The following is a 27,530-nucleotide window of genomic DNA, read 5'->3' as shown; positions in this document are numbered from 1 at the left end:
AGAACATGGTGGTTAAGGGAAGAGGCTCTGGTGCCAAATCCAGTGTGATTGACAACATCCTGCCCCTTGTCTACTGATAATTTGGGGCCATTACTTAACCTTTGCATGCCCCAGTTTCCTCATCTGTAAAAGAGTGGGCCGTGTAATACTTAAGTTAGAACCTGTTGGGTTCACTGAAATAAACCAAGTGCATAAGAGAGTGTTTGCAGAATGGTAAGCATTTAGACAGCATTAGTTTTAAGATCATATTTATTAAAATAGTTTATTACTTTCAATTATGATTATACAAGGGAAATTGTTTAGGAAAGGGAAGAATTGTGGAACTTTGAGAAAGAAGAAAGAGAGCAAAAGAAGAGATGTTATGGAAAATCAAATCCTTATCTAACAGGGCTGAGCAATGGCAAGGGTGCAGTCTGCAACCCTCACTCCAAGTTCCCAATCGTTAACAAAGGAGTAGATTTTGCTTCTCTTAAACTATGTGTAAGTACTTGACATACAAGAGTAAGAATGGAGATCAAAAGGACACTTCAGTCCTTCTAGTTATGTTCATTGACTTATTTTGAGAAACTAGCTAGCAGATCAGCAGCAATGCTGGGTTTGGTTGGATTTGCAATGTGTACAGATGTGGATTCGCAGCTTTTCTGACTGCATCTACATCCCATGGGCAGAGTTGAGGTCCTGTGGTCCATCAGGACATCCAGTACTCAGAGAGCACAGCCTGACTGACAGAGAAGGAGGTGAGACCCCAGAGTCCTGCCATTTTCCACAGGTACTGCCTTTATGTCTGTGATTTAATAAAATTCAGACTGAGTATTACTTCACAGAGCCTTTTCAATTCCCAAATTGGGTTTCCTTTGAAATTTTCAATGGTAAGGATACTGTCCTAGCAAGGCTGAGGACAAACTTGTGTCTCAGGGGGTACAATGTCCTATTTTCCTATGAGGGCATTTGAAGCCGTTTCGAGTAAATTAATTCACTATGAAAATTAATTGAAATAAAATCAGAGCTCTCTTATTTATTAAAAATATAACAAAGTAATACAATATAAGGATAATTTTTAGAAAGCAGTCCTTCAAATATGCTATATCAGGTATTCGATGATAAATCTTGAATGAGTCCAACTCTTGATGAATCAAGGACTAAAATAAAAGTATTTTCAAGAAGGGGATTGGTTATGTTCTTTCTTGGAGCTGTCTCCAAACCTTAGTACAGCATGGTGTACTTACCTGATATTTAGCCAGTATTGCTCTTCCAGAGGGAATGGGCAACGTCATGAATGGACAGGCGCAAATTATGGGTGCTGCCTTTAAAATGAAGGGCCTTAGGTTCCTCCAGGAGCTGTCCTCCCATCTGTCTCTCAAGTTGTAAAACTTCCTACAAATGACATTCCCAAAAGAAGTCACATTATTGAATTGTCTGACTTTCATCAGCCCTCTTATCAAAAGTGTGTGTTTCTTCTCGGTGCCTCCTGAGCAGCATCCCTGGTTTAAGCAACACCATGAGCAGCTACTTGTGCAGCTGAAACCCTCACATAGACCTCCCTGCCATTTTGTATGGCACTGGGTCCTACAGACAAGCTGTCTCTGCAATTTATGTCACACTGCTGGGAAACAAATGAAGTTCAGTCTGTCCTTAACAACCAGCAAGTGGATTATTTAACTAAATAAATAAAAGGAAAAATACGTAGAAAATATAGATAAGTAGATCCAAGAAGTATATTTTCAAATAACTTTTAGGGAAATGGGAAAATAGTTAAGAGAAAAATCCATATATTGGATTGATAAAATCAATGAGCCAAAAAAAATTTGGAACGTGTTTTACACATTTAGTTTGATCCCTTCTTTTCTTTATTGATGCATATTAATTACACAGAATAGTAGTTTCATTGTGGTGTAGCCATATATGCACAGGACAGTTTGATCAACTTCACTCCCTGGTACCTCCTCTTATACTCCCCTCCCTTCTACCCCCACCCTCCCATCTACCTTCTACTTTGACATCTTTTTCTTCCTTCATTTTTCTTTATGTACAGAAATCAAAACATTTTGCTTAAAATGATTCACTGCATAATTACCAATTATCAAAAGTAAATAGAATATATTTATTTTATGTTCTATTTGGGGAAATTTTTGATACAAATTAGCGAGGTTTTAAAATAACTAAACCATTACTCAGACTAAAGTTTATAAAGAACAACTCATTTCTTAAGAATTGTGCTGATGAAAAAATTTGCTCCATAGTTTACTTTATGGTATAAAGATATAAAAGGAAGACAAATTCTATATATACTTCCATTTCTCAAGCTTGTTAATGGAAGTTAATGAAGCATTTCCAACTACAGCTGCAATTATCCACACAGCACCATGCCATAAGTTATCCTGAACAAAACATCCAGGTTCTCTCTTCCTGACCAAACCATCCCCCTGGACTTTACTGCTCTTATATCTTAAAAGTTTTAGTGACAAAAAAATGAATAATTTGAGTCCTTCTCTTAAAAAATTCAGGATCAAGGAAAATAATGGATTTTATGAAAAATTGAAATATGATTTTTTTCAATGATATTTTAATAAAAAAAGAGTTCAAGCACACATGTGTTCACTGAGAATACCACCTGCATGTACTGGAACCTATCAGGGTACCAAGTATATCAGATGGGTGACAGTAGAAGTTCCAGTAAGGGAACCAGACTATGATAGCAGAAGCACATGTGCTTTGCATTTGCTGAATAAATGGTAACCCACACACTGGACCAGTGAGTGCAGCACTTACCAACATGAGATGCAAACAGCTCATTCAAGCAGCTGCTTTGTGATGTAACCCTCCATAATCTTGGGAGCAGGTCGATATTCTGCACATGCAAGCTGCTGAGGGTCCTATGGAGTACGGAACGCTAGAGTAGTGTGGAATGGGGTCTCCGAAAGGGAGTCCTCTAATTAGTGTTCAACAGAAGCGATGAGGCAACAGCACCCTCATGTTGAGATGTGCATAGTCCAGCTGCCTGACAGTATTGACCTGCTCTTTACTGTGGCCGGTGATAAGATGAGTAGCTATTACTTGTGACAGGAGACTGAGCAGTCAGCCGGCCACCCCGACACGTATGTTGTGTCATTGTGCCCTGACTCTTCTGCGTCTGCACTGGCAAGCCTCAAGGGTCCCCAGTGGGCCACACAGATCCACCCAGCTCAGAGTCACACATGACCAACCAGAATGCCCTTCACGACACTGCACACCCCATTCCTTGACAAGAATCTGGCTATGTGGAAATGGAGAAGAAGAAGAAGAAAAGTGAGAGTTAATTGCAGTTTTCTGCTTCAGCAGGAAGGCATAATGAGCTTATGTTGATCATGTTTGGTGTCTAGTTAGCATAATAGAGAAAGCTGATGTTCCCAGTGAACCTGGCACCTGACAAATTCTAAAGCTAAAGATGTTTGTTTATAAGCCATTAGAAGAAAGAAACATAATTAGAAATCTTTGAGATTACAGTCATGCCAATCAATCAGTTCTAGCTTCTTTCCAGTATGCCCTAATTACCTCATCAAGACGTCTAAAGAGCAATCGATAGTAATTATCTGATTACTATAGATCTTCATTACATCCAAATTATCTCCCTGGGATGTCTAAAAGAAGATGCATTGTATTCTGGGAGGTAATTGTACCCAACAATGTATAATCCACACCCTATCCCTATAATCAAATAGACTGCCAAAGGATATTAGAGAATTATCGGTTTTCTTGTAAGGGAGGACCACTGAAGAAAAACCCTTAACTGCCTATTGGCCATGACCTTGAAGTCAAGCAATCTAATACCACCACATTTTGAGTGCAAAGTATGAGTTGAAGTCAGCTAAGAATAAGGCGCCTTCCCTTTCTTCAGCCATAACTCAGAAGTCATGGTAAAAGTTTCTTTCTAGTGAGGAGACTCTAGTCTGGCTTGGAGAGCCCTTTTTGGAGAAAAGAACTAAATAAAGTGACAAAGAATCAAATTTAGTGACAGTGGAGTCAGAGAACACGCTCTTCATATTCCTAAGCTCGCTCTCTCCCTCAATCAGGAGGGACATAAAGCTACTGCACAGAGCTGGGAAGAGCCTAACTTTTCTCTTTCCTTCATTTGGACATGAACTCTGGTGACAGAAAACTGCCTATCTGGATGCATCTATACTAAGAGCAGAAGTCTCTAAACATATTTGCTTGCATACCTCTATCAGTCATAAAATTGAGTGTGCATTTTGTAATTTTCTTTAAAAAATAGACCTATATTAGTTCATCAGTTCATCAGTATGTTACAGTATAATATACAGAGTTAAAACTATGAGCTAAATAAATAACAGAAGTACTAATATTGCTCTTTTTTGCTCCACTAGTTCATGGGCTAGAGTTTGTGAATTGCATTCTGGAACTGTCCTCTCACTTGTACCTTGGGAGAAAATCAGCCCAGGAGTAAATAATTCAGTAAACAGAATCTTTACCAAACTTAAATTTAACACATTTTCCTGAAAAGTAGTAACAGTTATCATTATATTCAGAATGCTCAACTTGAAGAAAACATCAAATACAGTAGAAGAACCAAAGCATTAAAGATATTTAAAGATAAATTAAAGATACCTCAATCAATAAATAAAACTCCTTGGAAACTAAACTGAAACCACACATGAGTAAAAGATGACTTATCACATACAGCAATCCCATGCATGAGTTTTGTTAGAGGATAGAAGCCAGCCACATGGCAGGCTAAGCAGGCTTTGGTTCCATATTGCTACAGTGTTAAGCATAAAAATTTCAGATATGCTATAACAGTTCCACTTAAAAACCACTGTAACTTGTACTTCAAAAAAACCCTGATTTTCTGATTCTTTCTGCATGAAATCACCTTGGCTAATACATATGAGATACAGATACGCAAGAGGACATAAAGTAACAAACACAAAATCAATAAACTGAGGCTTTACAGTTAAATGTTTTCCTCTCTTTTATCTTCCTGGGAATATTATTTAACATCAATGAGAGGTGCAAGGCCTAGTAGGAGCCATGTTGGGCTCTGGAGCATTCAGGCAAGGGGGTTTCAGTCTAGCTTCCAACTGCTCCTGGTCCACGGGGGGCTGACATGTGAGCATGGCACTATACGCACTGTCATGGGCTCAGCTCTAAAGCAGCTCCTAGACAGACTGATTCTGGGTCACGAAGGCTAGGCTCTTCTCCATACCTTAAAAGAGAACAAAGCCAAATATTTAAGGTCAAAAGATTTAGGAAGACATAAGAAAAATATCGTGACCTTGGAAAGAAATGCCATCTAGGTTCTGCTCTTAGAAAATAAATATCACCTTCCTCTATAGAAGTTGTCCTCTCACTTGGTAGCATCCCCCACCCCAGCTGCTCATTCAGACTCTGGGCAATCCACTGGTGCTCTGCCGAGCGTGCTGCGCTATGTGAGAAGGGGGTCCTTGCATGCTTCTGTCTCTGCCCCTCTTACTTTACCTTGAAAAGACACTCACAGAGTCAGTTATCCATAGAGGAGCCTCTAGCCCACCCTCTATGGCAACATGCATATCTACACATGGAAACCCCAATGGGAGTGTCACCAGGACTCTGGTGTCCCTGGGGAACCAAGCAATTCTGCGGGATGGGCCTTATCCCAGTGTAGTGGCTGCCTCCAGCACAAGCCTGAGCAAGGGCTGAATAGATTCCAGAAGCTGCGAGGGATTGCTCCAAAGGGGGCAACAGGGGATTCCACAGCAGAAACAAGCAGCTTGCACAATAACCAATTAAACCAAGACATTATCCATGCCAAGCCATTAGCCTGGGCCACTTAAGAGCCCTAATAAATCCAAGCTCTTTTAAAGGCCTGTGCACGTAAAAGGGAGTAGTTCTGGCCAGGGCCCAAAATACTCCCAGGCTCCTAGAGGATAGGATGTGTTGCATTGGACCTGACAAAGAGACAAGAAGGGGATAGTCCTGGAAGCCCTACGACCCCTATTCCCCATTTTTCTAATCCCATAACGTGTCACTTCATGACTGTTAGGGTGAAATTGCATCTGTATCCTCTGCTTCTCTTGTCCTTCTTATTCTTCTTCGTTTTTCCAAGCATGGTCAAATTCCCTTCAGTGACAGTCTCACAGGTATTGCTTACTGGAATTCCCCCTTAGCCTTCTGGGGCCACAGAGTGGCATCCTCATAGATGCTGGAGGATCATCTTTAAGAATGTAAGTTTCTGAGACTGGTGCAGTGATGCATACCTATAATCCCAGTGACTCAGGAGGCTGAGGTCGGAGGATCCCAAGTTTGAGGACAGCCTCAGCAACTTAGCAAGACCCTGTCTCAAAAAATAAAAAGTCTGGGGATGTACCTCATTATAGAGTGCCTCTGGGTTCAACCCCCAGAACCAGAACCAAAAAACAAACAAAACCAAAAAACCACAAGCGTCACAGGGTCCAGGTTGAAGCTGGTTTTGGGAAAGGGAATATTGGTGACTTTGGCCAAGAATTTTGAGGGGCAGGGGCTCCTGAGCAGTTCTGGCAGCCCAGTGCTACTGGTGAGGGCCTTTCTCCTCAGGCCCTCTCCTTGCCCTCCTCCTCCCAGTCCTCTGCTCACCACTGCCCTGCACAAGAACTTGCTCCCTCTGTGCTTCACTGCTCCAAACTCATCACGTTCATCCTTGGAGGCATCTCTTTTAGCTTCCAGGTTCTAAAGGGCTGTTTGTTCTTTTGGCAGATTATACAGCCTTTAGTGTGTATTTATCTCCCTATCTTCTTCTCTCAATTTCTCCCCAATTACTTTCCTATCATTCTTTTCCTTTTCTTAATAGAAACCTCATCCATCAGAGAAAGAGTGAAACAGATGATAATTTAAGTCTCATATAACCCTCTGAAGAAAGGTTGGAAGGAGGTTAAATGATGGTTTTACTTTGTCTTGCTTTGTTCTTGGTACCATTTCTGGATGTTATTTTCCCAGCACCCTTTATTCTCAAAAGAAACAGAACCATGGATTGGCTGTGCCTCTTGTTGCAAAGAAGCTGGGGAATGGCACCAGGACCAAGAGCAGTAGAGGGACCCTGTGGGGAAGACTCAGGTCCTACACAGAGACTACAATGTAGCAGCATCCAGTCTTACGCTGGAAACTTCTGGTTGTGTTCCATGGAACCCCTCCCCACCATGCTCTGTCCATGGTGCTGGCCAAGCCCTGGGGGACCAGTAGTGCCGCTCTCGGCAAGCCTCACTTTCACCCAGTTTCTGCAACAGGGAAAACACCGGGAACAGCTCAGCATGTCGCATGCGTTAAACCTCAAAAGACCAACCTTCAATGATTGTGCTGACTGGTGTTGAAAAGAATCACATCTGCCATTAGATTTAGTGGACCTGCTTCTATTGCTTCTATTCATTCTTTAATCCTGTGTTGAAACCTGCCCTGGTCATTGAAGATGAGAAATTTCTCTCTTTGCTACTGTGGCTGTCGCCACTGTCTCTGTCACAGCTGTGTGCCTGCACTCCACCAAAGCAGAGGCCAAAAAGAGTGACCATCCTTCTCTCCTGTTCCCTGCCAGTTTTTCAGCAAGACTGCTCTCTGCCCTGCATGTGCTGTCTCCTCCTCTGGCCTTCGGGCCTCAGGCTGCTGAGCCAGGCAGTGGGAAACATCTGACTGTCAGCTCGGCCTCTTCCACCTGTTCAGGTCATCCTCACTGGCCCCCCGGCCTCGAGTTGCTACTTTCCCTTCCTGTGTTCACGCTGGGATGCTTGCTCCCCCCCTAGCGTTTGTCTGCTTGCTTCATCCCTAATAATAACAAGGCTGGACTCCAGTGACCATGTGCAAACATTTCCACATCAAGTCACTTCATTTCCAGGGCTCTGCCTGCTGTTCCCACAGCTGTTGCTGCCATGGATGCTTGGTCTGAGATGCCACTTCCAGCCTGCCAAGTCAGGGAAGTTTGTGACACTTTTAAAGCAAAGTGCCAAGGGGTAACATTCAGGGAAGTGGCCATGCCACTTGTCTCCCCCAGGGAATACTCCTATGATGATTTTTCACATCTGTGTATTGGGACTAGGTTGTTTAAGGACTTTTGGACTAACATTGCATTTCTTTTGCCCTTTATCATGTTATTTTTGAACTTCTGTATTACTTTCCTATTCTTGAAATGAGAAATACTTACAAACATATGACTTAAAATAACACAAACTTACTTACAGTCTGTAACAATCTTATAGTTGTAGAGGTCAGCAGTCCAGCATACACTTGTCTGTCTAAAGTCAAGGTCTAACTGTCTTCCTTTCTTGAGCTTATGGTAAGAATTTGATTTTTTTTTCTCCTTTTTTTTTTTTTTGTCTTTTCCACTTTCTGGAGGTTTCTCACATCCCTTGGCTCATGGTTTCCTTCCTTCATCTTCAAGCCCAGCAATAGCACATATTTTTACTACTCCTTCGTGATCATGCCTCTCTCTAACTACAGCTGGGAACAGGACTCTACTTTGAAGAAAGCACATATTTAGATTAGACCCACTCAGACCATTCAGGTTAGGGCAAAGCAGATCTCAGATAGTCCATGATAGTGAAATCAAATTTTTGCTGTGTAATACATGTTCACATATTCTGAATACAAATGTGTAGGTATCTTGGGGGACATTATCAATCTACCACAACTTCAGTTCTCCCTCTGTCTCTCAAGTAAATTCAACATGGCAGGTCATTTCCAAGCTATAGCATTGGCCAGGGCCAAGGCGAAGTTTTCTGAGAAGATGATAAAGAAGGGATAATTTTAAGGTACCAAAAAAGATCCTTGTGACTATATAGCTGAATGATCAGACTGCCATCAACCTGAAACTCATCCCCCAATTACATCACAATTAAATGTAACATTTTCATTGAGTCATTATCTTTAAAATGTCGTAATAGTCAAAATCCCTCTGTGGGATGATTAAGAGATCCTGTCTAGGTCTTACTTTATTCCAGGAGATTTAATAACCTTGATCTCCTTGAATCTTCAAGGGATCCCTGAGGCAGACAAAATCATTAGGAAGCTTTAACACATTTTCTTCTTGTTATGTAACACATGTGTCATATGTATGAATTTATTAATTTAATTCCCCAAAGCAAGATCTTGAAAGTATAAAACACAGGTTAGGCTAGTTTTAAGGTCTATGTGAGAGCATGGAAAGGAAAGCTCTGGCTAATGGGACCCGTTCCATTGAAGGCAGCCTTCGAAGGCCTATATGAAACAGACTGGGGAACTCTGGGTTCAGTAAGACCGCAGGTGGGCATGGAAGAAGCAGCAGAAAGACACCAGAGGAGGAGGTGACAGGTGGCAGGATGAAAATAAAACCACCTCCCTACTTAACCAGCTGCCTGTGACTATCTCCAACAGGGCCAAAGAAGGTAGCAAACAATTCTCAACTAGGCTTCATCCAGTGGATTTTTTTTCCTCCACTTTTAAGTGTTTCTATTTTTTTTTTTTAACATATTATCTTACACAGAGTTATTCTACTATTTTAGAGCCTAGCTTAGGGTTTGTGAAAATTGAATTAATCCAACAAAGACTCTTTAACATTCCAGATGATTCCATAAAGTCATATTATGTTAATACACATTATTTGGTTCATATCATAAATATATTTGTCAGAAATTCAACAAAAATCTCATACTATCCACACTTTATGCAAATAACTCCTGTTTTATGTTCTGAATCTCTGGATTTATATAAGCCCCTTTATTATGAAAGGAGTCTCAGATATTTTACCCTTCATTTAGTGGGGCAGAAATTACTGATTTTTATGTAGATGTACATTTCTCCTTGGGTGTTTTTAAACTTATTCCAAATATAACCTTGTTCTCTGTTAATTTCTGGCCTATTTATACTAGGATTTAAGTCTTTACAAATAATGAAAGGAAACATCATTTTTATTACTTTAATCACCTGACAGGGAAGGAAAAAGAAAAGCTCTGATACACCAAACACCATCTTTTCAATAAACTTGACCTCTTTATTTGAGTTGACTCCAAACTATTCTCAAAATTCTTAGCATCTTTATCTCCTTATGAAAACTTAACCTGATCATTGCTCCCATTGGTCCTTCAAACACATGCATAAGAAAAAGCCCTCCTGAAAGGTGTATCAAAGAATTCCACTGTCTCCCTCAAGCCTTGACTTCTACCCTGTCAGTCACTGCTGGCATTCTGATTCTATACCAATGCTTCAAAATGCTAAGTGTGGCTTTTAAGTTTCAGGTGACCATTTTGCCCCAAGGCTTAAACAGAATACAGGAAAATTTGTTACAAGAGCTGCCAAATTCAAAGAAGTGTATGTGAGATGGAAAAATGTACCAGGGTTGCTTGAGAATGACTGATATGGAAACTTTCTTTTTTTCCCCATCCATAAATATGATAATATAACCAGAGATGATAAAAAGTGATAATATTCTTGACACACTCAGCTCTAGACAGTGGGCCACCATCTTTTTCTAATAACTGTCAACGACTGTGCAGTTATGTCCCCTGAGAGTGACTGCTCCATGGGGGCTCCATATGTATCCTATTATGATGTTTCTGTGAGTTTTTCTATAATTCATAAGAATCCCCAGCATACAACCGTAACTTCAAGAAATTATCAAGTCCTGGGAGGACCTTTGGGTATCACTTGCTATGCCAAAGGAGTTGGGTTAACACACAAACAAGGAAGTAGAGCTTTTTTTCATCAGAGTCCAGATAATACAGGAAGAGGTTGAAGTTAAGGATTTGGAGGTAGAAAGGATGCATCCACTGGGAGGTAAGGCCATTCCTGTATATGGAAGGACTTGCAGGACAACAGAAGATTTTAGGGGAGTGGAAGATACTTGGAAGAAATGCTGTGTGAAAGAATCCAAGAATCCAGAAGAGAGAAATAAAAATATGTGGAGGAGCAGGTGAGGCATTGCTTAAACCCAATCAGAAATGTATGATTTTTTTTTTTTTTTTTATCATAGCAGCACAGCAGACTAGAACTGAAAGTTCTAGTGGAGCACATGTCCATTTGAGGTCATCATTGCTATGGCAATTAGTAAAGCCTGCTGCAGTTCAAAATGACAGGTGATTTTAGGAGGGAAGTGAGTTACCTGTAGATATGGGTAAGAACAGAGGAATTTTTATAGTCATTTTATAGACCAGGAGACCAGGCAATATTAAGGGAGTTTCTCCTTAATAACCAGAGGCAGCTTCTTGTGCACCATCAGTGACAGCAAGGGAAGGTCAGATGGTTGTGGTCATTAATTAAGGCAGTCATCATTGGAGGTCTTGGCAATGGAGCAGTTGCTACTGAGAATGGAAGCTATAAAACATTTATACTGGTAGGTACATAATGTGGGATGATCGAATGGTGGAATAGAATACCTCTGGGCCAATGGGTTGTGATTTAAGTGTAACACTGAATTTTGGAGAATTGTTGGAATAAAATGGGTAGAAAAAATGATGAAGGTAGATCTTGCTAGGATAGAGATGTGGTCTGTGCTAAGGGAATTGAGACAGGTAATGACCAATAAAGAAAGATCCAGCCTGTGAATTGGAGAGATGCCAGAGAAGCAATCATGAAGTATAAGAATGATTAGAATTTTCATCCTAGCTGGGTGTCCACCTGTAATCCCAACAACTTGAAAGGTCAAGGCAAGAGCATTGCAAGTTCAAGCAACTCAGTGAGACCCTGTCTAAAAATTAAAAAATAAAATAAAAAGGACTGAGGAATGTAGCTCAGTGGTAAAGTGCCCCTGGGTTCAATCTCCAGTATCACACCCACCCTCCAAAAAAGAATTTTTCTTTTGTCCTTGCAGTGAGCTCAAGGGTGTAGACTTTACTGCAGGTATTGTTGACCTGGAATATCTAGTGGCAGTTAATGTGGCCAGGTAAAGAAATGGGGGAAAGAACGGTTTGAGGGTACAGGAAATCTGTCCTTAATAGAATCAAAGTTCCAAAAAGAGAAAAAAAATATTTAGGATGACTGCACAAGAGAATAGCACAGGCAGCATTAAGAAAAGCCTTCACTACCCAGGCCAGTTAGATCAGAGCCTTTGGGGGGAACCCTGGAGTGAATCTTTCAAAAGCTCCCTCACTGATTCCTGTATGTGCTGAGAAAAAGACTAGTAGTTTAGGAAGAACATGAAACAGGAGTGGGATAGACCTGAAGGAGGAAGGTCTTGGGAGGGGTGATGTACTATGGGTTAGAGCCATGAGAGAGGCAGGGACATGAGAGAGACTAGTAGGGGACATTCGTAAAAAGGGTGCCAAAAAGGCAAAGTTTAAGCATTGAAGGGCCTTTTCCCGCTAATCCACCCTTAGATTCCAATTCAACTATAGGACTAAACTATGTCCTTGTATGTTGGACAGACCCTTTACCTATAACTAGAATTTTGATATTTTTGCACCATTAAAGTCGATGAGGTATAAGATACCTCATCCATTATTCATGTGTGTTTCAGGCTAAGAGCTGGATCCCCAGATGCTGAGAATTTAGAAATGTCTATTTGGAAAGCATTGACCACAATACAAACTACTCTTGGGTTGTTTCATTGAAAATAGCTGTTGATTGGTCTGTCTCAGTGTTGACCATTTGCATGGATTTCTAATCAACATAATCAAATGTGTTTTATATAATATTACATTTTTTAATAGATCTGTGTGTATCTGTTGGGGAGACAGGTCAGGAGTTTCTGAGTGAATATAACTATGTGTACCAAACACTTCAGATAAGATATAGGTCTTCTATGGTATACTTTTTGCAATGATTTTCCTGGAATTCTTCAAAAAGATTTGTCTTAATCAGATCCCAGGATCCCTGTACAAATATAACTTTCCCTAAGAATTTAAGGCTTGCATGATTTCTATCCTGACAGCATCTTGGAAGTATTGCATTTGCAAGGGGTCTAAAAGAAATAACCTGAAGCTTTACACTAGAGCTGTGTTTTCACATAATTTTTTCCACATCATAAAATCCTGCAGAGCTGATCATCAAAAATACATCCAGCAACTGACCAGGTCTCATCCCCTCCCCTGGGGACCAGACTGGTCAGATCCACAATGGGGACAGATGATTGTAATTGGCTCCTTACTTGTCTCTCTGCCTCCATTTGTGTCCCTCACATTCTATTTTCAGTGTTCATAACCCCAGAACTACTCTCTAGATGGAAACTCCATGAGGAAAAAGTTCTTCCCTTGGCTTCCTTGACTTGATTTTCCCCTTCTCTTCCTCCTCTGGGTGCTCATCTTTCTTTAACTTTCTCCTCCTTAATCCCTGTCATCCAGGGTATGACTCTTCAAGCAGTTCCACTTGACACAAAGATGCAACCACAAAGCGTGCTTTCTCCACTTCATAGCTGTGTGATCTAAAGCAACTGTGGATAGCACCTCAGTCAAGTGGAGGTAACGATATGATACAGAGTTGCTGTAGGGATTAAATGAATTAATACAAAATATTTAGAATTTTGCCTGGCACGTAAGGAAGCTCTCAGTAATATATTACTATCATTGTTGTTATTATTATTATTCTTTCCCTCTATTCTCTTTTGATATTTTCCGTGGTCACCTTGGATGACAAACATCAATATGGCTGGTTCCTGAATCTCTATCTCAGACCATCTCTCTGTCCAGAAATCCACACCCATATTCCTTTAAAAAAAATACATATGTATGACTTTTTAAACATTGCCTTAATTGACACATAATAATTATACAAATTTATGGGGTACAGTGTGATGTAAGGCACAGAAAGTCAAACACTGCATAAGTTCACTCATATGTGGAAGCTAAAGAGTTGATGTTATAGGAGTAGAGAGTGGGCAAGTAACTACCAGAGAGGAGCAGGGTGGAGGTTGTAAGAGATTGGTCAATAGGTACAAGGCCACACCTGTATTTCTAATTGTGCTTTGGGTACCTCTGTCTGATGCCCAATTTATACTTCTAACTCAGTATTATAAAAGAATAAACACTGTTAGACTGAATGTTTGTGTCCTCTAAAATTCCTATTTTGTGATCCTAACTCCTTATGTGATGGTATTAAGAGGTAGGGCCTTTGAGGTAGTGGGGTGATTAGTGTGGAGCTCTTATGAATGGGATAAGTGTCCTTATAAAAGACCCTAGAGAAAACTCTAATTATCTCTCTATCATGTGAGAACACAGTGAGAAGCCAGAAGTCTGCAACCAGGAAGAGGCTCTTACCAAGCCCAGCCATGTTGGCACCCTGATGTCAGATCTCCAGCCTCCACAGCCTCCAGAACTGTGAGAAAGGCTGTTGTGTAAGCCCCCCAGTCCTGGGTACTGTGTTAGCAGCCTGAACTAAGGCCATAACCTCAAAGCTACCTGTTCCCAGATTTTGCTACCATTTTCTTAGAGATACAAATTTGATATTCTAACCTACTCGCTGAGGTTAGTGACCAGGCCCTATAAAGACTACTTCAGGGAACTTTTCCCCTGTTCTCTTTATCTCACTCCTCTGTTATCACCCCAGCTCCATCCTGTTCTTCTTATCAACTTGACTCTCTCTTCCCACTGAAGTCAACTAATATTTCTAATGTGTATTTCTGATCATGTCTTTCTTCTTTTTAAAACTTTCTATCTTCATGAACTCAATAGATTGAACCTCAGCTCCTCTCACTGACAGTCAAGGTCCATCTTAATGGTAGGAACCTGTTACTCTAGACTTCCTGGAATAATATGACTGCATAGAGACGTCATTACTCTATTTCTCCATGCTGTTTTCTCCACCTAGAAATCTTAAATTTTTAGTTAAAACCCTACCTTCCACTTTGGTCAATTTCCAATGTTAGCTTCTTTCCATCCTTCCTCAAAATAACATGACGCCTCTGTCTCTTGAATTTGTGTGAACTTTGCATCTTGGCTGGGGCATTCATCACATTCTGACTTATCTCCTTGCCATTCTTCTTTTATTCCTCCTTCTAGATCATAACTTTTTCAAAAGCACTTATTATATCCCTTAAAGCTTCAAATGGGATAAAATGAATGGCAATAATCACACCAGGAATTAAGCTCATTTATTCTGCAAAGCAGCAGCCTGTTGTCAAATGCTAACCCTCTCCCTCACAGCCCTCGTAAAAAGAATGGGAAAGCATATAAATGAAGTAGCACACAAGAGGAACACAGTGTGAGCAATTATGCCAATTTCTTTTATAGGAAGAACACAGCTGAGATAAACATGGAAGCAGATTATTTACCATCCACGGGTATCCTTGCCAAACTCTTCTACATTTTTCATTAAAAGAAATCAAGGAAGGTAAACAAAAGTAGCCCTTGGGAGGAATCAGCATCAAGGAAACAGCTCATACATCAGCATGGCCTCAGAGTTTTGTCTGTTTCTTTAACTGCACCCTTTGGGGCCAAATGCACGTGTTCACACACCTGGGTGCATGTGCACATACACATCTCCAGGTGTGCGAGGCCATGCCAAACCTTGGCTTACAAGTGGAGTGCAGTGAAGAAGAAGGTCAGGCAGGAGCTACTTACCTTCAGGGCATCTTGGGTGTCATCCAAACAGTAGACACGGATGCTGTACTCCAGGGAGGAACAGCAGAGGGGCCCAAAGATCGCTAACTTCAGGCGCTTTGCTGCAGCTTTGGTGGTGGATTGCCCGACCAGGGCGTAGGTACTGAGGTTCTCTGTGAGGATGTGGCAGGCCTCTGCGTCCAGCTGAATGTAGCAGGGGGTGGTAAAGTTTTCCTCTCCAACCACCACTACATCCTGGGGGAGACAAGGGACACGGTAGTGTCTAAGCCACTGAGGATGTTATGTTGGTTGCTATGGGTGGTGGTGCATAGAGTACAGTCTTCTCCTGAGTGCTCATTATTCTTTATCCTGCCCTATTCCTTTCTCAGGTCTTTTGATCCCTCTGCTTTTATTCTTTTTTAAAAAAAACAAACAAACACTTTTTTAGTTGTAGACGGACACAATACCTTTATTTTATTTATTTATTTTTACATAGTGCTGAGGATCAAACCCAGTGCCTTACATGTACTAGGCAAGTGCTTTACCCCTGAGCTACAGCCCAGCCCTCTACTTCCAATCTCAATAGTTATCTCCCCTCCTGCCTTTTCCTATGCTTCCTATATACTGATAATGTTTTTTATGTAGAAGTCTTTGACACGATTTTTTTGTTTTTGTTTTGGTATGGGAGATTGAATCCAGAGGAGCTGAACCACTGAGCCATATCCCTAGCCCTTTTTATATTTTAGTTAAGAGACAGGTTCTCACTGAGTCGCTTAGGGTCTTGCTAAGTTGCTGAGGGTGGCTTTGAACTTACAATCCTCCATCCCTCAGCCTCCTGAGTTCTGTGATTAGAGGTGTGTGCCACCATGCCTAGCTGACATAGTATTTTTTTATTTTCTTAGAATCTGTATTACTGGAATCTGTATGAAAATCCAGAAGACATTCATAAGTTACCCTTTTGATTTCAGTATAACTTAGTTTATATATGTTTCTAAGAACTGATTTAATATGATTTCTTATTTAATCTAAAAGTAAAACTTTTTGCAATGTCATTATAGCATAGAAGTTTTCCCTAAAATCCACACACTTGCAAAAAATTAGAAAAACTAAGGAATTATGCAACACCATTCAACTGTATTCTTTCAAAATTCACCTGCCAACTTTACTTCCCAAAGCAGTACACTCCTTTTCTTAAATAAACTTGCTTGCCACATTGTATTGGAGGCAAGATTTGGCAGGCTTCATGTCTTTAATATATACTTTTCTCTGCTGAGTGCAGTGGTGCACAGGGCAGTAATCTCAGCAACTTGGGAAGCTGAGGCAGGAGGATCTCCAAGTTCAAGGCCAGTCTTAGAAACTTAGCAAGACCTGGTCTCAATAAACAAACAAACCAGACTGGGAATTGGTATGTAGATCACTAGATCACCAGTATCCTTCTCTCTCTTTCTTTCTCTCTCTCAAACACACACACACACACACACACACACACACACACCACACACACACAAATAGCATGATCTCCTCTTGTGGCTGAGAGTAGCAGATATCCATGGAAAGAAAAATCTGGTTAATCCCAGGATACCTCACTACTCTGCTAATTCTGTTTTCCTAAAATGCTAGGAGTTTAAAATTCATATCTTTAAAAATTTCTTTCCTAAATGAAAAATCATATTTAATCACAAAATATAAAATACATACTTTGCATATTATACACGTATATTACTTATATATGTGTTTAGTATAACATACTTTGTATATTACAACTTCATATTTCTAATTTTATAAAATTCATATTATAGTTTCTATAATTGGCATTATTTGATAAGTGCATTCATTAGACACAGGTGTTAAGTGACAGTAGGTTTTGATGTAAGGAGTGGGGCCCACTGAAGGCCCTGGAGGTCCTGAAGTTATGATGGCAATGGCCATAGAGGGACAAGGTGGCCCAGATTCTCTTTGTTCAAGTAGAGCTTTGGAGACATACCCTTTTTGTTTTCCCAGGTTAAGTCCACAAGACTGTATCTTAAATACTTGTCTGCAATTAAGTACCCAACATGTTCTGACCAAGGTGCAATGGTACAATGACTCTCCACCTCCAAATTTAAATAAATTTAAAAAACGTGTGTGTACGTATGTGTGCATGTGTATGCATATGTGCATATACTATATGTATATATATCAATATATACTATCTATATTCCAAAATGGATTTGTCTAAGTTTTGAGTATTCTTCCTCTAGAGTTAGCTAATACTTTACCATACTTTTCTTTTACCTATCAATCAGAAGATAAACTACTCAAGAACGCTCTCCTTTTCAGTATAATCTAAATTTCTCCCCCATACTTTGCTTTAGAAATGAAGACCACCCATAATTACTCCTACTGATGTGCATGGACCCCATCTTTATTCTGAAAGAAGTCCCCTCACCTCCCACTGTCCCTGTGCTGTCTGGTTTTTGAGCTGGATCTTCCAGTCCTCCGTATTGGGATCTGCACAGTGATGCAGAGTCAAGATGACAGGGCGGGTCCAGGGCTCCTGGGGGCCCACAGCTCACCACAGGGGTCAAGAGCGTCTGAGAGTCTTCCATGGGTGGCCTGGTAGGAGAGCAGAGAACTGTGTCAGTGACGTTTCATAGTAATTATGTACTGTGTACTTCTTGAGATCTGAGATGTAAAGGTGTACAAACAGTTCAAATAGTTTTCTCTTGGAGTTTTTTTGGTGGGTAGGGGGTGAGGCAGAAATAAATATGAAGACATATTCTTTATACCAAGGCTTTCAAGTTCCAAGACTGAAGGTCTCTATGAAAACAGGGAATTTGCCATCATCTCTTTGATCCCCTCCCTCAGACACTGGTTGCCTTTGGTAGCTTCCTCTGAATTCATGTCCTGATACTTTTCAGGATGGAATGAGAAAGAACAGAGTCCTTATGAAGTTATATAACCAGTTTTTCTGATAATACTTGCCATTGGTCTCACAGGGTTTTAAATACTTTTGTGTTTTTAGGACCTAACTTGAAAAATACTTCAAAAAAAAAAAAAATCACTTCAGAATGAGGACACCCTGGCTAAACTTAGTCCAAATGACTTTCAGGAATAATTCAGGCTAGTATGGCACATTCATTCTTTCAAATATGACCAGAGAGACTATAGTGCTGTATTTCTATAGAAATTAAAATAAGATTTCTTTATTTATATATTTTATACTCAGATCTGGGCAGAAAGAACCTCAAAGATCTAAATTCTTTATTTTCTTATTTTTTTAAACTGACTTATATCCTTTCCTCAACAAGATTTTAACCAATAATCAAATCGATAAGTTAACCTACCTATCAAGTCGTAGGTGAGAAGCCATACCAAAGATGTTGAGTGGATTGTACTGTCTCGCAGCTCATAAGTACTGGTTAGTGCTGGGACTAAAACTCATGCCTTCCTAACAACAATGCCCAAGCCACCGTCGCAGTAGCCTGGCTTTAGAAAATGTGGACCTGCAGAATTTCACAATCCCTCAGGAAGTCACTGAGCACCCACCTTCTGTGCAAAGCAAGAATCTCTGACAACATGGCTGATGTGTGGCTAATGCTTTAGACACATCCACAATGACAGTCCACTGCTACCAAATGGTCACCTTGTTTATTATACACTCAAATTTTAAAAAATTCTTAGCTGGGATAAACACAATCTGGTTTCCTAAAGTGTCTCTACACGTATCTTTGACCTGTTTTCTAGCCCACTTTGTTTCACATATTTGGAGATTGTTATATCTCCCCAAATCTTCTTTGTTTCAGACCAAACATCCTCATTTTTTTCAATATCACTTGGAAAACCATGGTCTCCAAATTTCTTCCTTTTGACATGGAATTTTTTCAGTGTTTCAGGGTCCACATTAGTTGAGGCATCTTGAAGTGAACTCAATATTCCAATACTATGGGGTACTACATCTTTGATTTGGAATGTATAATTACATTCATTTATCATAAATTGTTGCCTTAGATTATTGGTAAGCAAGTAATTACTTATAAATATTATTGAGCAGGCTCCAGTTAGAGAGGAAGATGCAGATAGCATGGCTAAATATCCCCTTTATAAAATGAGGTAATAAAGGCCCAAGGAGGTTAAGTAATTTGTTAAATCTAACCACTCTAAGTATTCCTAATATGAAAGATGCTTAGGCTTCGTTTATATTGTTATGTGTTGGTAGTAATGGCTTTTGAATCTAGGTACAGCCATTTATATGAAGCTTTTTGATTTTACCTTAATAGTCTCACAGTAATTTCTTAATGTTATGTCCTTCTTCCAAATATTGGTTTTATCTGCCAGTCTTTCATCCTTCATAAATCTCATATACCTTCCAATTGTGCTTTCATCACAATCACTGATAACATTGTAACACAAGAATAAGGCAAGGACAGGAATCTTTTCAAGGACACCACTTGAAAACTCTCTCCCATATAACATCAATACCTTTGAGTTATTGAGTTCAACCAAATATAAACCCATTAAAATGTACATTGTCCTGTTGACATCCCCTTCATCTTATTCACATAGAAATTAAAAAGGGCATATCAAGTTCCTTATAATTGCAATGGCCACTTGAAATTGATTTTTCTCTATTCTTTATCTATACTTTATATATTATTTATTACAGCAACTAAAAGTTAGTTTATCTGGCTTACCCTCATTTAACACTCAATGAATGATAGTAGCTATTATTTATTTTTTAATATTGTTGGAAAACAATTCTCCATGGATTTCTCATGTTACTGTGCATTCTTAAATGTCTTTTCAAGGATGCTTGTGGCCTTGGAATATAAAGGTAGTGTTTGCTTTGGAGCAAATGACAGGCAGGTTTCCTTCTCATAACAGCCTCAGGTACCTTAAGCTCAGAGGTTCTTTACTGGAATACAACTCTTAAGTGTGTAGATGTCATCTGATGCTCTTTGTATCACCCTTTGAGAATTTGGGCTCAGGAAACTAGCACATAAAGATAATATTCTGGATAACATGATTGCTGTGACTAATAAAGCTCTCCTTTGTCTCTGACCCAAGAGTCTTGTATCTTTTATCAGTAGCCACAAAACCAAAGTAGCTGACCTCATAACTCCCAAACAATGTCAAATCTTGGAGTGATCACAGTTGACAATTATTATTGGTTCCAAAAAATGAACTAAAATTTGGCATTTATTATTCTTTTGGTTATCACTGCTTCCTCTCTAACTCTAAAATTGCACTAGGATCCACCAAGCTATGTCTTTTCTCTCTTCCTATTTAGAAACCCCAAACAAGCTTTACCTACTTTTATTCTTTTAATATCATCTCCATTCTGTGAATAACAACAAAGTTTCTCTATTCAATCTAAAGTTTTCTAGGTACTAGGAAATGTACTCATATTTCAAATCATAAGGTTATCAGCAGCAGCTTGAGACCTCATTACTATCCCTTTTCCCACTTTGATTTTCATTTCTCTTAACCCAGTTTGTCCTCTGTCTTTCCAGTCTGAAATTCATTCTCTTACATGACTGAAGTTTTGCTTTCATTTTGTCATAGTTAATATTACACTATCTGCCTTAGGCAGTGACTTTATTATTGCTTAATTCTATTTTCCTTCCAAGGAGAAAAAAAATCTTCAATGATTGCATTTTCCTGAGCACTACTCTTACCTTTTAGTTACAAGTGTACCTAGAGAAATGAGTATTAAACTTTTGAGGAAGGAGCCTAAAGTGGAATCCATTTCAAGTGGCCCTTGCAATATAGCTGGAGATTGGAAACATCTGTCTCTCAGTCTGGTGTCAGCAGCCAGTGCTTGAAGGCAGAAAGGATAGGAGGCAGGGGTTCTTCTTGTCATTGAGTTGGAACAGAAGGGAGCAGAAGATTCCCTGCTGGGTTGGGGAATCTGTCAGACTGGTATTCTCAAGCACACCACTGGCATGCAATATTGATGGGCACTGCTCTTGCAGGAGGGATAGCAAGGGAAGGGGGAGGAAGGAGGGACAATGGGTGTCAAAAGAATTTATTAACCCAGTGAGGTGGGAGAATGTAATGAATAGGGAAGTGGTGAAGTGGAATTCATAACGGGATGAAAAACAAAGATGAAATAATAAGACACTCAAATGCTTTCAAGATGAAAGAAATCAGTTTGAAATTGGAACCATTTCTGAGCATATCTAGGAAGACTGACTAAAATAAGGCTTAACTTTGTGAAACTAAAGGTCACAGTATCTATATTCACTTTTCCTTTATTTATATAAAGGTAGGATATTAAGCATACATAAAACAATAGAAATTAAATATAACTCTCATTCATGTTTTGTAGAGAAGGGCCTCACTCCATCAAGTCTCATGTGTTATCTAAGCTATTTAAGCAAACAATCTGTAATATTAATTGCAGATGATATGGAGATGAACACAGAGAAAAAATTAGCTGCAGAAATAGCAATTAAGTAGAAATTCAGCAATGAACAATGATTAAAATTTTAGAGGTCTTTCAAAGACTAACAAGGACAATATCATGGTAAATGCTGACTGTGTCCTGAGACCTCTATGACAAAGTCCACAAAGAGTTTGTTTCTTCTAAGAAAGATTTTTCAGTTTTTGCTCGCTATTATCAGTGAGGAAACTTCAACACAGAAGTGATAATTTACAAAACTTCCATGTGAGCAATTGCATTTGTTGCTCATAGCTCACCTGTAAGGTAAAGTATTTATTTATTATTATTATTATTATTATTATTTTCCAGTAGAGGAAACTGAAATCCAGTGCTGTTAACATGCTTGCCTAAGGACACAGAGCTAAGCATCAAAAAAGCCAGATTTCAAATACAAGTCATTTTGTTTCTTTCACACAGTGGTGTATTTTGGGTTGTTTACAATGGGTGTAGGACTTTATTGTCGGTTTTGTTAGAGCAAAACTCCTTGGAAAATCAGCCTCCATCGACCTCTGTGTAGACATGAGATGCCTTCTGTGAATGCACATCTTTGTTAGGTCTCTTGGGATGACACTCCCACCCTAGGCTCAGCTGCCTTTTCAAGCACACGCCTTCCCACATAACTGGCAACTTGAAATATTTGCACTCTAGGTACCTGACAGGCAATATCTAACTCACTTGCTATCAGAAACTCAATTGAGCAAAAAAATATTTATGGAAGTCACTATGAAGGGCATGCCACCATTTCCCCAGACAAGCAGAATCTATCCCTGGATGAAGCCAGAACAACCGATCACTGTGCTCTGGATGGAATGGCTGGGTTTTGTGGGATTCTTTTACTGAATGTGTGCTTGGACCTTAGACAATCCATTTCCATTGAGGGACACTAATAGAAGCAACCTTGAAACTCATTGCTATTTTTATTTTCAGAATGCTATTGGTTGTCAAAATGTCTTGTTTTTGAAGAAACAGAAATGATAATTGAGCTTCTGGGTATATTTCACATTTCCCTTTTGAAAGCTTGGAAACAGTCAATTCACAATCTATTACCAGGGAATGTGCAGGGAATTACATCAAATCTATTATATTCCTGCTCACCTGACTTTATCTTATCTTTAACTTTATTTTCCCCATTTTCTTCTTTTTTTTCCATTTACTTCTTTAAGTTCTTCCCTTCCATTGAGACCAATAGGAAAGAATGTGTTTTTATAAACCACCTTGCAGCATTTCTTTGTAAGTGGATTTCAATACATAAACACTATTCAAAATCAGGAGAGAATGACATTTACATATACCTGGCCTCCACTGCCTCTACCCTTTAGTCTTTTTATAGTTATTCCTTCAAATGCAGGAACTTGGGACTCATGAATGAGAAAGGATTCTCTTTATCAAAAAGGAGAAATGATTCTGAGTGTCACTGAGAAATGTTAACTACTATTTTACAAAATTCCAAACTGTGACATGTTCAAAAAAACAAAAGGATCTTCTGCATGATTACTTACCTAAGAGAATTTTGGCCTTCTACTTTATCCTAACACACACTTTACTATTTATATTTGTAGATATATATGATAGGTTTGGTGGCCTTCCCTAATTCACCTTAACCATTCTGAAGTGATTTCTACAGAAATGTTGCAAAAAAAAAAAAAAAAAAAAAAAAAAAAAAAAAAATCTAATGGTTACCAATGTCACTTGTACAGGTGACTGACAAACTATATTTATCTACCTAACCACACGCGCACACACACACACACACACACACACACACACACAAATACATATATAAAATGTGTAATTTTCATTGTTCTTCCTCTTAACATTTTGTTTTAGCGTCTCCACCTCCTCCATTTTGAAGCTCTTTCTCTTTGTTTTTTTGAGACCCCCTTATACTGTAGTTAATTTACATATACCTTATACAAATATTCATTCTTTCATTCAGAAATATTCACTGAGGAGCCCCTTAATGTTACATGCAGTGCTATATGCAAACTCCTTATCTAGTTTCTTATCCTTACAAGTTCAATTTACTTTCTCTCTTCACACCCAAACCTAAATGGGAACATTTCCCAAAGTTCTTTTCCCAGTTCTCTTCTCTCCATCCCTACATTTTCTCTGTCACAGACTCATCCACTGCCACGACTTCCCATGTGTGTCTCTAGTGGATTCCTCGTCCCCACTTACATCCTGAACACCTCTTGCTTGTAGGCCATGCTTGCTGCTTCTGACCACTTTCTTCTGTTGCTCTCCACATTGTCACAGTGCCCAGGACTTGCATCCTCAATGAATTTTGTGCACTAATTCTCAACACTGCTGGTCAGTGGCGAAATTCCTTCCCTTCTGCAACACATTTCAGTTTCTATCCTCTCAGACTTAGGCTGCCTCACTCTCTCCTCTCTCCTCACACCTAGATTGATGCCACAGCAGAACCCAGCACCCAGTCTTCAGGAAGTATCTTTCTGTTTCCTCTATCAATTTGATCACACTGTCTGCAGATCAATCTTTAAAAAGCACCGCTATTCCTGTGTCACTTGGCTGCCCAGAAGCCTTCTGTGGTTCCCTACAGTTTACAAAAAAGAGTTCTGTTTTTCTTACTTTTATATTTGGAAATTCTAAATTGATTTTCTTTTCTTTTTGCTTGCCTTTTGATAAAACCACTGGGAGAATACAAAGGAAAGGGGAAATTAACTTTTATATATTTTTTTGCAGTGCTGGGGATTGAACCCAGGGCCTCAGGTATGCTAAGCAAGCACTCTACCCTCAAATTGTTTTGCCATAAGGGCTGACAAAGGACAAAGTTTCAATCTTAGACTAATTTTTAAAATTGTTACTAGAAACAAGGCAAAAAGGGCCACATGTGTACATTAGTAATGGAAATTGTATCCACAGGGGAAAGAGGCTGTGTAGCCTCTCCAGATCTGTAAAGCAGGAGAGGAAAAATCTCTGTGCAGCCTTGGGACTCTGCACCCTCCTTGGTCAGAGATGGCATGTCCCATCTCTGTCTCTTTCAGTCTATTCATGCACCAGCCTGCGCTGTCTCTTAGAGATATTCAGTAATGATAAGACCCCTCTTGTCACATTCACTATGCCACATGCAATTAAGTTCATGCCTCTGTCAGACAATTCACATCAGCAGATGACCAGCTGGATACCATCCAGCTGGAAACACACCCATTTTTGGATGCAATAAAAAGAAACACACCCATATTTGGATGCAGAAAGAGGGAGAATGGAGGCAAATGTTCAGAATTTTCCTATACATCTTAGAAATGACACCCATGTCTCCTGATCCTCACCATATCTTCCTCCAGAGAAGTTCCATCTCATATCATGTGAGAATGGAAAGGGTCTTTGGTGAGCAACAGTCAGCATGTCCATAATGCAGGATCATAAGAAAGCAGAGGCTTGCTTAGTGCCGGTGCTATACAGGAGGTCAGAAGATCCTGGGTTTGAATTCTCTAACCTCAGTTACTAACTGGAAAATCTTGACTACATGACTTAATTTCCCTGAGCCATGGTTTCTTTATGTTTAAAGTGAAGCTCTTCATCACCTGCAGAGCTGCACTGAGGAATAAATGCAGAGTAAGCTGAAGAAATGGCAGCAATGCTTTGCATTTTTACTATATTCTAAAGCATGTTCTTGCCATTGTGTTTTTTTTTTTTTTTTTTTTTCAAGAAAAATGCATCTATTTCACAATGGAACATTAGTGGAAAGAGGACTTCTTATTTATCTGAGACGGTCATCTTCTCGTGTTTGTTCCTTGTTTCGTGGTCTCTGGTGCACATTTTCTTTTGAGATCTTGAGCTTTGTCAGCATCATCTTTATTAACAGGACTTCTTTGATGCACACCAAATTCAGTGGAGTAAATCCCTATGCATCTAACTTTAGGTGTTAGGCAGAGCAAGGAGTGATTTATTATTTTCTTTTCTTTATAGTTAAAGACAATGGAACCTAAAAGCAATCATTATCAATTTTCTGCTTTCACTTTCCTTCATTTAAATGCAAAACTATCCTGGTTAGAATGCCAACTAAACTTTGGAAAGGAAAACCAGAGGAGTTACACATCGTTCAGCTTCAGCCTGCACCTGCAATAGCCCCTTAAGGTCTGCTCTTCAGCTGAAGATAATGGTAATCAGATGACTGTAGGAGGCCATCCACCTCATGGTTTCTCCGAAAGCACAGGTCAATATTCACTTCTACTTAAACAATTGTCCATGTTGGCAAAGGCATTAATGAATGGACATATTTCATGCTAACTTTAACTCTGCACAGAGGAAAAAAAATGAGTAAAATAAAGATCTTGGAGTTTGCTAATTTTCTTTCTTCTGCTGCAAAAGAAGGGGTTCTGAGGGCCTGTGAATGTTGCTTTGCACTGGGAATGAAAAAATTGAATATTTGATGTAGGTAAATACAAGCATTTAAGTGACCTTCTGTTGCTCAAATTTAAGGCATGAATAATGCTCAAGGAATTTTATTATTCTTTTACTCTGGTTATTGTTTGTGTAGGTGAAAGTACACCACCTGAGGAAAAAAATGTTCTGGGTCATACCGATTATAAATACCTATCTCTCCACCTGAGTGCATAATAAAGGAGCTTTTCAGCTACTGAAGAACAAGACTAAAAATGGATGTTTTTCTGAGGATGAGAGCGGGTTAGAGAAAAGGCTTAATGCGTGATAATGATAACCTACTTCTACATTTGTCACTCACTCTTTGTACTCTGAGCTCAGGGTTGGGGAGCCCACGCCTTTCCCCTTATGATGAACAATGGTCATTACATGATGAGGGTCTTCATTTTAACAGCATCTTTTATTTGAAGATGTCTGTGTTTCTCAGAAGCATCAGTCAGGCTTCCAAAGGACTATTCAACACACACTTTATGTGGGAACAGATTGAGAAAGACCATCTATGATTTGTTAGACACCAAGCTGAAAACTCAATTTAGAACTTTTAAGCACCTTGTATTAGTTTTACTCAAAATAATTTTATCTTAGTGATTATGACCCTTATTCTAAATGCAACGTTTTGACTCCATCTAGTTTTAACCAACCCTTGACCCACTTAGGAAGACCTGGGTTTGGAATTTATAAGTGTTAAACATAAGAAAGGAGTTGATAACCCATTGGAAGAGAGTCACAAACGCTCTGGGTAAAAGTCTGTGCTGGACTGAGTTAGGAGGGGCGGGTCAGGGGTTATGGGTGTCTAATCCTTTGCAAACTTTAACCCTGTATGGGAACAGACTAGATTCCTGAATAGGGCCACATGAAGTCAATGTTTCTGTGTCAACTCACACATGTCTCTGGACAATCCAGGGATCATATTTTGGCCACTTTTTTCCTGTTAATATGGCCACATGTCCACTTAGAAAAAAAGATCTTTGGCATTCCACCTGTCTTCAAAATCTGCAAAAGTGTCAGAAGCTTCAAGGATAAAAAGAAGTATAACTTGACCTTTTGCAGGTCTAGAGAAAAGTGTATGTCACTTAAGACAAAAATATGTTGTGTTTATCCTTTCTTTTGTACAATTCTCCTCCAAGTTAGACTGGTAAAGTCAAGTGCATCAGAGAAAAAAAGCATATTTACCTCATATTTTCTTTCCTGTGTACAGTCACATACATTTCATAGACTCTTCCTTGGGGAATGGCCCCAGCAGGAATCAGCAAGCTTACTCCTGA

At 39.5% G+C, this 27,530-nt stretch overlaps 1 long non-coding RNA gene across 1 annotated transcript; it reads right to left on the bottom strand.

The window, feature by feature from the left end:
• Positions 1–1,248: 1,248 nt before the first annotated feature.
• On the bottom strand, positions 1,249–27,530 carry LOC306670236. The gene is made up of 4 exons (XR_013766353.1): positions 27,439–27,530; positions 17,866–18,032; positions 15,459–15,692; positions 1,249–1,374 (listed from the first exon to the last, which is right to left on the bottom strand). It is a non-coding gene; the product is annotated as an uncharacterized lncRNA (long non-coding RNA).

The sequence above is a fragment of the Sciurus vulgaris genome (genome assembly GCF_902686455.1).
Source record: "Sciurus vulgaris genome assembly, chromosome: 9".
Lineage (NCBI taxonomy): Eukaryota > Metazoa > Chordata > Mammalia > Rodentia > Sciuridae > Sciurus > Sciurus vulgaris.
This window is presented reverse-complemented; position numbering and strand designations above follow the sequence as displayed.